We start from the raw sequence: 11,177 nt of genomic DNA, 5'->3' as shown, positions 1-11,177 counted from the left end.
GTGGATGGCTAAGGGGCACCCGGGGAGTGCTGGGCAGCCCTGACCTTTCGTCCCCACAAAACAAGGGTTAAATGCCATCCCCGTAAGCGCCCATGCCCCAGGTGTGTTGCTGGGGGATAGGACCTGCAAATAGGCCCCTGTATGGCAGGTGGGGAAACTGAGGCACAACGTGAGTCAAGGTCCCTGAGTGAGTCACGGGCAGAGCTGGGACTGGGCTCCCAGGCTTGTCTTAGCTGCTGTGGTCTCGGTGCCCGTGGGGGCACAGTGCCAACTGCATGACCTCGCTAACGCTGCCCCCGAGCCTCCTGCTCGCCTGTTGGCGGCTCCTGCCCACGTCCCCGTGTGCGTCTGCGCGGTGCCGTGTGTCAATCACTGCGTGCGGTGACACGCCGGGCCTACCTTGGTCATTACAGCTGACAGATGTCCATTATGTGCTAATCTCTCTGCATTAATAATGTGTTTGCTGTCAATCAGGCGCGCGGGGAAGATGTGTTTGCCGTCAATTTTTATTTGCATCTGTCAGGCCCAATTACTGCCGCACAGACAAAGGCAACGCTGCGTGTTTGCTGCCTCTCTTTTTCTTTCTTTCGGTCATTCCTTCTTGTCTTTCTCCCTCCTAATTTCTGAGCGAGGGAGGCAGATGCTGCCAAGGGCGGAGGGGTGGGTGTGCTGGCCAGCTGGGCTCAGATCTGACCCAGCATCCCAGAACCGGTTCCTGTCCTGATCCCCGCCCCGAGCTGAGAGTCAGAGCAGGAGCTGCCCACTGGCAGCTGCCTCCAGATTACAGGCCAGTGTGGCATGGGCGGGGGGTGCTCGGGATCAGAATCTGGGCCTGGTGGTTTTCCAGTGCCGGCTAAGCAGCGGGAAGGTTGCAGTGAGCTGGAGGTGGGTAGGAGGGTGGGATCTATTTACCCACAGCGGCTCTGCTGTTGGAGAGGAAGAATGGCCCAGTGGTTAGGGGTGCTAACCTGGTCCTCTGGAGACATGGGCTCTTCCACCAACTCTCTCTGTGATCTTGGGTGAGTTACTGCCTCTCTCTGTGACTCAGTGCCCCATCTGTAAAATGGGGGCGTTCTGATGTGAGGATAAAGGCATCAAAGTGGCTTGGATGTGGTGGGAATATGGGGCATGCCCCAGTACCATAGATAGATTCTTCTTCCAAAACAAACAGCCTCTGCGTCGAGCAGTTTGGTGTTACAAATAAATCGTCAGGGCGGAGTGAATAGCTAACGAGGGCCCATGAGTGCTTTATGGGGCATCACAAGGGTGACGAGTGGCTCTGTATTCTAGCCCCAGAGATGGGGCTGTGGGGCCCACCCATAGAAGGGAGACGACTAAGCATATCTTTCCCCCCTCCCTTGTAGGTTAGGGTGGGTGAAGTAGGCTTGGTACATGAGGATGGAAGGAAAAGGAGCTCCAGGATCTTGCGGGGCAGCAGCAATAGTAGGCTATTCTCCTATGAGCCAGCCACTGGAGGGAGACAGAGGCATGGTGTGCTAGTATTGGGTGCATATTGACCCCCATGCTGGTGGGCTTTGCCCAGGTCCCTGGGGGGAATCCTTCCCCAGGCATGCCTTGGCATTCAGGTCTCCGTCCTACATATGCTGATGGCTCCGTCAGGCTTCCGGCTGGGCTGATGCTGGCAGACGTTTAGTGGGGGGAGCCAGAGGTGGGAAAAGGCCCAGCAGGTCCATGGCTTGGAGTGAGATCATACCAGTCTGCCATTGGACACGACCCCGTTAGCTTAAGCAGTAGGGGCTTGGGTCATGGGAGGGAGGTTGCGTGTTCGATCCCTGATGCTGCAATGTATCCATAGCCTCAGTGAGCTGAGCTTGTTCTAAGATATGTCCCTTGGGTGCCAAGTTATCTGCACATGGGAGGCCACCTTGCTGCTCACACAGCCTAAATCTGCTGGTTCCCCTCATCTGTAACCTTAACATGAGCAGGTGGCTCCCCCTCCGGAACTTGTCTGCTGCTAGGATTCCTCCCTTCGGGCTGCTCAGCTCACACCCTAGGTCTTTTCTCACCTAGTGAGCCCCTCCCTCATAGCTGAGCACAGCCCACTTCACCATTTCTTGGCAGGATAGGCCCGCTAGCAGACTCGTGTCATTAATTCCTCCTTGATACCTGCTTTGGCACTTTTGCTGCCCACCAAATACATCCTAAAGGTGGGAAATTGCTCCTGCTCCCCCGGCCCCCAGGATTCTCCAATTGGCTCAGCGCTTCCTGACAGTGAGAGAAGTGAATGGACCTGTCTGATGCGCGGGGGTGGGGGGGGAAGAGGATTTCTCCAGTGAAACTAATTGGTCACTGGGAGGCTGCTTACAATTAGTTACAAGACCAAGCCTGGGCTATTAGGGGCCACAGAGGAAATTACCATGCTAATTAATTTTCAATCTGCAACTGCTCAGCTAAGCAATCCACACCCAGATGCTTTATACTGCTGCAAAGGCTCTTTCAGTTTGAGCTTCTCCCTGGACTGATTGGGCTTTGCCCATCCACACCCCCCCCCCCCAGGCACATGCCTTCTAGGGACCTGTCTTCTCCTTAGGAGAGGGGTTGGGAGTATTATGGGTTGGGTTAAACCTTGCTGAAGCCAGTAGGTGTAACCACTGTCTTTCATTTGGGATAAATGTTAGAAACAATTAAGCTCCTTTGTGGAAACAATAGCAGCTTCCACCCAAAACAAAGGCACTTGTGGATGGAAGGGGTGTTGCTTGCTATTGCTTTGTGGAGGGTGTGTGTGTGTGAGTGAAAGAAGCAGAGAGAGAAGGAAGCACCAGACCCCGCTATGGAAGCACTGCTAATGTAGCCCTGAGAAAAAACTGAGTTAGAGAGTTTCTGGGCTGAGCGCTGGCTAGAATGAGGCTTGGAACTGTGAGCCAAGAAATTGGCTCTTGCCGTTTGATTCCTGCTGTGTTCAGGGAAACAAGACTTTGTAAATAGGCAGGATTGCATCAAAGATAACTGGCTCCACCCTCAATTTCTCCTTCTGATGGAAACAGCCCTGAATATTGGCAAACTGCTCAGATCCAAATGGGGTAACACAAGAGAAGCGAGTGGTTTCCCAGATCTATGCCTCAATGCAAGGGGGTGCCAGAATGAGCCTGGCCCATGGCAGCACTTCGGGTGAGGGGGACACAGCAAATCAGTCTCCTGTCCTGGAGCAGAAAGGGGAGAGTTTCTGGGTCTAAGTGTGCTGGGTCTAGGTGTGCCTTGGATCAGCGCCAGGAATGTCCCCGGAGTGACTGCACTTCTTGGGCTGCCCGACTTAAGGTGGCTTTTAAAGGGGGCTGATTATCAGGTTTTTTTTGGGGGGAGGGAGGGCTGCCAAACTTTCTCCAGCCACCCATTGATGCCAGTTCCAGCCTTGTAGTACTGGTGTGAATGCGTTCCACCACCAAGGTAACTGAACGGGTGCAACGTTGGCCTGCTGCTGCCCCACAGTGCACCAGTTACCGGCACGTCTGGTTACCAGCTAGTGGCGGAGAACTAATGGAAGTGATTGGGCTCGGTGAAATGGATCAGGCCATGCTCTGTCGGCTCTTTATAAGGGAGGTGGTATAACTTAGTTGTTAGAGCACTGGAGTGAGACTTGGGAGACTGGGGTTCCAGTCTCTGCTGGGTAACTTTGGGCAGCTCCTCTGTGTGATTTCCCATTTGGACAATGGGAAAATGACTCTGACCTCCTTTGTAAAGCGCTTTGAGCTCTACAGCTGAGTAAGATCTCTGCATTAGCTGTGCAATTGCTGGTGAGACCTTTTTCCGTTGGAAAAGAGAGTTCAGTCAACCCACACTTTTCAAGGAAACTTTTTATATTTTTTCCTGGAATTTTTAGTTTAGAGAAATATTTGATGATTGTTTTCTTTTAAATGCTTCCTTTTGGAGAATTGCAGGAGGGAAAAAAAAAAGTAAAACTTATTTGCTTCAGAATATTGGGGTTTTCTCCCCACTTCTCGCACTTTGTTGCTGTTTTTTACAACTGGCAAAAGTTGGGGGAACAGTAAAAATGGGGGACAAGATTGTATTTTTTTTTACTGCTTAAAACAGATCCATGTCTCTTACCTTTCCCTGCCCCCTCAAAGGCCAAAAAAGGAGGTGGAGGGAAATACGCCAAAATCTTTTTAAAAATGAAATTTTTTGATTTAAAAAAAACCCCCTGAAATGACACTTGGATGGTGAAATAAAATGTTTCCATTTTGTTTCCAAATGTGGATTAGAAACTAAACGAAACTATTTGTTTTGTTCAGAAAATTCCCAGGGAGAATATCTAAATTTATCACTTGAAAAATGTCTGGAGGATTATTTTGTCACTAGAAATTTACGCGGGAGGGCAGGCGGGAATCTCATGTTCCAAACACTCTAGTTGTTGTTCTTTTCCATAGAGGACCCTCCCCTCCCATTTATTGCTATTAGGTGTATTATAGTAGTGTGTAGGAGCCCCCGTCACGGACCAGGACCCTGTGGTGCCAGGCGCTGTACGTTTTGGTTGCTATTAGGCATATTACGGTAGCACCTAGGCGCCCGGTCATGGACCAGGACCCCATGGCACTCGGTGCTGTACAAACACAGAACAAAAGGATGCTCCCTGCTCTAAGGAGCTGACAATTGAAGTATGTCAGGCCACGCCCCGTTCGGAGAAGACCGTCCAGTCGCCTGGCTGGCCTGGGCTGCTGAGTCGCCTGGCTGGTGTGCTCTGATGTGGCGGTGTAACAGTGTTAAATGGAGACTGATACAAGGCAGTGAGGGCTGCTCTGCGTACCCCTCCCCACCCTCCTCCTGCCCAGCTTTCCCTGTGCCAAGCCTCAGAGAGCAGCGGATGAGCCAAACCCAATTTTTCCTATGACCGAAGAGAGAAGCATGATCCCAGTCTCTGGCAATCAGCCCTGCCTCTGATACCCCCTTCTCCTGAGTGCCCTGGAACTAGTCACATAGGGCCACACCCAGTGCCAGGGAGAACCTCCCGCACCTCTCTTTGGGGCACCCCCAGTCTCTCCTCCTTCGCTCCTGCCGGCTTTCAGGGATACGGTGGATGAGGACATATGCGTGGTGACGCAGGAGTGTGGCACTGCAGACCTCCTCAGGGATTCCCATTTACAGCGGGCAACCCATGCCTGCTAGCCCCAAGCATTCAAAAAACTTGAGCAAAGCTAGTCAGAACTCGGAATTTCTGGTGCCCCGACATCTCGACATTACCTTTCTCCCCACACTGAATGGAAAGTCAACTTCCCGTGAGAGGAAATTCCTGGAAAACTCTCGTGTGGGAAACTACAGCTGGTTGGGAATGTTTCAACAAAAGCTTTTTTTTTTTTTACCCCTCCCTTCTCTCCCCACAATGCTGATGCATCATGCTGATCAGTTGTATAGTCAATTGCTTGACCACACTTTGGTCTGTAATGAAATTGACTCAGGAGACCGACCAACTGCTGTCAGTCAGGTTTATTGCTAGAAGCCAATAACAAAGTACAGGGAAAAGGTTCTAGGTGATACCAGTCTCCAAGAAGTTAGAACATAAGAGCGGCCAGATTGGGTCAGACCAAAGGTCCGTCTAGCCCAGTGTCCTGTCTTCCGACAGCGACCAATGCCAGGTGCCCCAGAGGGAATGAACAGACCAGGGAATCATCAAGTGATCCATCCCGTCGCCCATTCCCAGCTTCTGGCAAACAGAGGCCAGGGACACTTATAAAGTTTGCGGACGATACCAAGCTGGGAGGGGTTGCGAGCGCTTTGGAGGGCTGGATTAGAATTCAAAATGATCAACTGGAGAAATGGTCTGAAATAAAGAGGCTGAAATTCAATAAGGACAAATGCAAAGTACGCCACGTAGGAAGGATCTGGGAGTTAGAGTGGTTGTGCGTTGTGTGAAGAAACACTTCCTTTTATTTGTTTTAAACCTGCTGCCTATTAATTTCATGTGGAGACCCCTAGTTCTTGTGTTACTAGAAGGAGTAAAATGCACTTCCTTATTTCCTTTCTCCACACCGGTCACGATTCTATAGACCTCTGTCATATCCCCCCTTAGTCGTCTCTTTTCCAAGCTGAAAAGTCGCCAGCCTTATTAATCTCTCCTCATACGGAAGCTGTTCCATCCCCCTAATCATTTTTCTTGCCCTTTTCTGAACCTTTTCCAATTCCAATATATCTCCTTGGAGATGGGGCGACCACCTCTGCACGCAGTATTCAAGATGTGGGCATACCATGGATTTATATAGAGGGAACATGATATTTTCTGTCTTCTTATCTCTCCCTTTCTTTATGATTCCCAACATTCTGTTCCCTTTTTTGATGGCCGCTGCACATTGAGTGGATGTTTTCAGAGAACTATCCACAATGATCCACAAGATCTTTCTGGAGTGCCTGGTAACAGCTAATTTAGACCCCATCGTTTTATGTGTGCAGTTGGGATTCTATTATCATCATTTTATATGTATTGTTGTCTCGTGCAGCGTTATGTTCACCTTATGCAGAAGGTGTGCTCCAAATTTACGCCTCTAGAAGCTATCTTCTTATACCCTGCCAGTGTAGAAGTAAAAGGTACAGTGTACATCATCTGAAACTAGATTTTTCCAATCTGCTTTTTACCTTGATTTTCTGGTACCATGCTGTGCCCCTTCTCTCTTTGTTCTGAACACATGCGTTCCAGGAACCCAGAAGTGTGAAGGCATCTCCTAGGTTTCAGAGTAGCAGCCGTGTTAGTCTGTATCTGCAAAAAGAAAAGGAGTACTTGTGGCACCTTGGAGACTAACAAATTTATTTGAGCATAAGCTTTCGTGAGCTACAGCTCACTTCATCGGATGCATTCAGTGGAAAATTCAGTGGGGAGATTTATATACATAGAGAACATGAAACAATGGGTGTTACCATACACACTGTAACGAGAGTGATCACTTAAGGTGAGCTATTACCAGCAGGAGAGTGGGGGGACGACGACCTTTTCTAGTGATAATCAAGGTGGGCCATTTCCAGCAGTTGACAAGAATGTCTCCTAGGTTTGTGACAGGGTAGAACACTTATATCTTGTCCTTTTCCTGTTGGACATTCCAGTACTAGCTTGTGAGAGTAACTCCCTGCTTCTATTGTTCTGGTAAAATACTCCGATGTCTTGATCCTGATGGTTTTCCTATCTATTTAAGCCCAACGCTTGCTTCAGTAAAATGCAAGGAGTTCTGGGACACTTAGCATAAGTGAACAGGATTATAGTAAAGATATAGGTCAGTTTAGGCTCTATGACTGCTATAATAATTGGGCTTAATGCTATTTGTGCATAATGCACGCTAATATACAGATGATGAGGATAATAGATATTATTAATATGATTATATATAAATATGATAGCATTTGTGCCCGCAAGGGCTGGTGGGGGAGATACCAGCGAAAGGAGGACACTCGGGCCTAAGAATAGTAAACTATGCTTTATTGAAGAAAGGAAGGAAGAACTTGCGCTCCAATCTGCGCGGGGAGCCCCTAGGACGCGTGGAGGGGCTGCAGGGGACTCTGGCCATTTGGGACAGCTGACCAGGCAGGACTCCGCCGAGGGGGAGTCCTCTGCGGTGCTATATTCTCCGCACTTATCTCGGGGTTGCATGGTGTCAACAGCTGGCTACATTCTTAAATGTACGATTTATGCTTATTACATAAACTGACTCGTTTACAGGCAAAAATATGCTGAGCTAGGCTACAATGTCTTTTGGCAGGGTCTGTTGGACAAAGTTCATTGAAACTGCCTGCATCCGCCGCTTACCTCCAGTTACGTACTCAGTCCACCACTTAGCTCCTCGCCAATCTTCCACAACCTTGCCCCTACACTCCACCCCTTGGCGGACAGAGGTGTATTAGTTACTGCCACCAGCCGACTTCGAGCGTGTGCACTGGTTTGGGGATTGCCAGTCGGGCCAGGAGGGCGGAGGAGCAATTCACGCAGCATTGAAGAATGACAAACACACATACAAAGCCCAGTAGTCCAATCAATAGCAGGAGCCCGATGCGTCTCCCCCAAGCGCTGAGATCCGGAAGCCAGGAGGTTAGCCACCGCCAAGAGTCATCCCATACAGAAGCCTCAGAGCCCACATCAAGTGGTCCATCATATTATGAACATCAGTCTCAATGCGCTTATCCTGATTTGAGTAAAATCAACAACTTTCATTAATCAAGGCACAAATGCCGCCTTGAGCGGCTAATAAGTAGTCCAGCGCCATACGATTCTGTAATACAACTTGCGACAAAGAAGCTACTTCTAATTGCAGGGCTCGGATTGCATCTGTGGCGGTATTCTCTATAATCTCTAATGTGACTGAAATATTTACAATAGCCCGCTCCGGTTCAGCCACCCCAGCCAGGGGAGGAAAGCGCGGACAAACTGAGGGAAGCCCGTGGGTCTCTGCGCAATGGGATTTGGGCTCCGTCGTGGACGTGCCACCGATATGTAATTACGCCCTGCGTGAGCAGGCATGGTTTGCATTCCATACGTATAGGGGAGGAGCTGTCCCCATGTGCACCGTCCACACCATTGGTTCGGTAGGGTTTTATATGCCCAGCGGCCACATAGCCAGTACAGCCCTGGCAATCCTGCCGTGGGGAGCCATGTGCTATCTGAGGCATTGCGACGCCAACTATCGGAGCTTTGGTCACACTGAGACCAGTACTGTGCACGCGGGGTTTGCACGCGCCTCATTGTGTTGAGGGGCACAATTGTAGGAATACAGAAAACCACGGGTATGTAGCCCCCACTCACCCCAGCACCGATGGCAGAGGGTGGTGCCATTGGTATAAGTCAAATCGGTTTCAGAGGAACCGGAGCAATTGTCACTCGAGACCCACGCCTCTCCGGGCATTCACTCACCGTGCCTTTCCGGTGGGCCAGCAGTAACGTTAAACTGCCCGGTGTCTGGCAGGTATTCTGCTATCACTGCGCACGAGGAAAGGGGAAGCTTTCCGGCGGGACGAGCGGCATCCATCGCCGAAGGCCACTGAACACACCAATACGCGTCCCCCAGTATCACTACCGGTGTCCCTTGGCGCCGGTAAGGGGGCGTTTCCTTATACTTAGTGAGAAAAGTGGTGTCGGAAAGGGCCCAGGATTTATTCCACGGCACTGCGGCCCATGGAACGCCGGCGCTTGCCAACTGGGGGGCGTGTGTGCAGTACCAACAGTCCGACTTGTTACCTGCTGGTGCCACCGATTGCATCCGCTGGACGGCCGAGTTGTGGTGCCATGTGGCTTGGGCACCTATTGCAGCTAAAATCAGTTCGAGGATTATTCCATAGAGAACACGCCGTAGGGCCATCGCCGGGGTCAGCCTTCGGGTGGCGCGACCAGGACGCTCCACGGACCCGCCCAAACTGCAGTGCAGCGGTTATGGTTGCCTGGAAGAAAGACGCTTAGAGCGCACATAAATTGCGGCGTCTTCCCCTTTTAGCAGTACGAGGTGAGTGTCCCCGGGACCCTCAGCTAGGATTTCCCCTTCGAGCGGGTTATGTTTGGTGGGGTCGTGGACCCAAACTGCACGTCCAGTCGAGCCGAACCCTCCCGCTTGAGTGGTGGATGCAAGCGCATCCACCTCCTGGACATCAGGCAACCCAATGCGCTTGCAAATCAGCTGTGCAATATGTTCGCCTTGGGGGAGGGTTACTGCCTGCGGGCCATTGTGAACCAACAGCACCTTAACCTCCCCGGTATAGTCAGCGTCGATTACTCCTGCCGCAACATCTATGCCCTTAAGGGCCAGACTGCTGCGTGGGGCAGTGCACCCATAATAGCCTTGTGGGAGCCCTATGGCTAAGCCAGTACTTACAAGGTTCTGGCTATTGGGCTGTAGAGTGAGGCCCTCTTGAGGGACCCGCAGATTGAGACCAGCGCTTCCCGGGGTGGCCCGAATGGGGAGGTGGGCTTGCGGGTGCAGGCGTTGCACTCGCAACACACGGGGCCGCTCGATGACCTCCCCCTTGAATCTAGCCTACGGGGTGGAGCCGTACAGAGGGCGGTCATTGAGCGCAGCCATGGCCTGGCGGAGATTACGGCTCCACCCGGCCAGGGACTCAGTGGGAGACAGTTTGCGTAACTGGTCTTTAAGCAAGCCGCTCATGCGTTCGATGAGCCCGGCGCCCTGCTGGTGGTATGCGATGTGGAACACCCACGCAATCCCCCGTCCCCTAGCCCATTCTCTTACTTCCATTCCCGTAAAATTGGTTCCCTGGTCACTTTGCACCGCGAGGGGGGATCCGTAGTAGTGGGTGAGTTCTTCCAACCCCTTTATAGTCTGCTCCCGTGTGGCGCTTGCACACGGGTATGCAAAGAGCAGACCTGAATGCGTCTACTGCAGTTAGCGCGTATTTATGTCGCTGACTTTCGGGCAGCAGGCCGCTGTAGTCCACCTGCCATACTTCCCCAGGTTTCTCACCTCGCTTCAGGTACCCCTTCTCTGCTTTTAAGCGCTGGGGGGAGAGCCTGGTGCACTGTGGGCAGTGCTGACGGGCGTCCCGCTGCGCTCCGATCATGGTCTGCAAGCCACGGTCAGTGGCCCATTGCATTGCTTTTTCCCCTCCTAGATGACCACTCTTTTGACGTACCCATTCGGCCAGGCCGGGGGCAGCTACTACATCTACTGTGACTGTCATCTACCTCTCTCTTAAATCGGGCCTCCTCTGATTCCCCTGTCAGGTGGGCGTCTACATGACGAACAGCAGCGGGCCTCTGGCTACAGGCATCCCAAAAGGCAGGCCACATGTCGTAACCCCAAAGGGGTTTGTCATGCACCTTCCAGCCAGCCGCATGCCAGAGGACCATCCGCTGCGTCATGCCTTTGTAGGCTGCCCAGCTATCCGTATACAGATAAAGGGGCCCTGGATTCTCTGAGATGGTCATGAAGGCTGCCCGTAGCTCAGCCCACTGGCTAGACAGGCCAGGACCGGTTTCGAACAGTATTTCCTCAAGGCAGGGATTATATGCGGCCCCTCGCCACCACCGTTCTGCCCCCCTGTACGAGGCCGATCCATCAGTAAACCACGCGACCTCTCGTTGTTGTTCGGATAAGGAAGCATAGGGAGGGGCCTCCATACAGGGGGGTTGAGGCACTTCGACCAGGGGGGCATAAGTGTGCTGGCCCCCGGAGGGCAGTTCCTCGAAGGTGACAGCACTCAAAAGCCGCGCGTGCGCATCGGTAATGCTTGCCTGGGTCGTT

Source organism: Natator depressus, chromosome 23 (genome assembly GCF_965152275.1).
Source record: "Natator depressus isolate rNatDep1 chromosome 23, rNatDep2.hap1, whole genome shotgun sequence".
In the NCBI taxonomy this organism is placed as follows: domain Eukaryota; kingdom Metazoa; phylum Chordata; order Testudines; family Cheloniidae; genus Natator; species Natator depressus.
The sequence above is the reverse complement of the archived record's forward strand: the minus strand, read 5'-3'. Positions refer to the sequence as shown.